Here is a 947-nt window from a genome sequence, read left to right on the forward strand (position 1 = left end):
GCGATAACAATAATTCATCTCATTATCTAATCTATTAGTGATTATTCTTATTTCGTTATATTTTGTCCGTTATCGTTTCTGATTGCTTATATCAGGTGTCGAGATATCCTTGCCACTTGTAGTTCTCACGTTTACTCATCAACAAAAACTCGAGACATTCCTGTAACATTTTTTCTGATCACGTGGAAGATGACAATTATCATTAACACATGCGAGCATTACATAGGTTGTTCTATTTACACAAAAAATACGATAATGTATGACAAATGGGAAGTTCTATCATTAAGTTCTGACGTCTATCTTCTTATCATAAAATGCCAAACTGAATTCATTCATCTTGACATTATCTTTTTACTTTCCTGTCGGTTGCAGAATGAATCAACCAAGATACGAAGTTGTACTAGTTATTTTAAATCATGGAACTTCCTTAAAAGCCATTTTTTATTAGGAGATTAGAAAAAAATAACACTATTCATAACTTCTGAGTCGACAATTAAAGTTCTTTCATTTATGCTCCAAGAGGAATTAGGTAAAACAGCAAAATACTCCTATGTATACATTCCTTCTGTCTTTCATTTTCATTTCTTGGAAGTTCACAGGATATTTAGTAAAAAACAAGTTGTGTTGGCAAGAGTATTTCAAGTCAATCTGTCAGTAATAAAGCTATCCTGAGGAATAACATGCTATACTACTAATACTACAATGAATGTGCCTGCTTGTAAAGGGCCAACAAACATTAATATAATTTTGTAGTCTTTATTTTTCTTAAAATTAGATGATATACATACACACTTGTACTTGTATGAAGAATTAAGTTTGCTACTTTTCATACTAGGGTAGCAAAATTTTCTCAATGAATGTTTTACAAACTTAAAAATATCTTGACAAGTCACGGTACACTTTACAAGAGACTGCAAAGTTTCCAAAACACTTCTTGTGCACAACTT

At 31.3% G+C, this 947-nt stretch overlaps 1 protein-coding gene across 1 annotated transcript in view; it reads right to left on the reverse strand.

Annotated features, from left to right (window-relative positions):
* Positions 1–740: 740 nt before the first annotated feature.
* Positions 741–947, reverse strand: part of LOC119588511 (spliceosome RNA helicase DDX39B) — a gene marked incomplete in the record, with an annotated part of 9,020 nt that continues 8,813 nt past the window's right edge. Inside the window, 1 exon segment of the mRNA XM_037937155.1 lies at positions 741–947.

Source organism: Penaeus monodon, chromosome 24 (genome assembly GCF_015228065.2).
Source record: "Penaeus monodon isolate SGIC_2016 chromosome 24, NSTDA_Pmon_1, whole genome shotgun sequence".
Taxonomy (NCBI): domain Eukaryota; kingdom Metazoa; phylum Arthropoda; class Malacostraca; order Decapoda; family Penaeidae; genus Penaeus; species Penaeus monodon.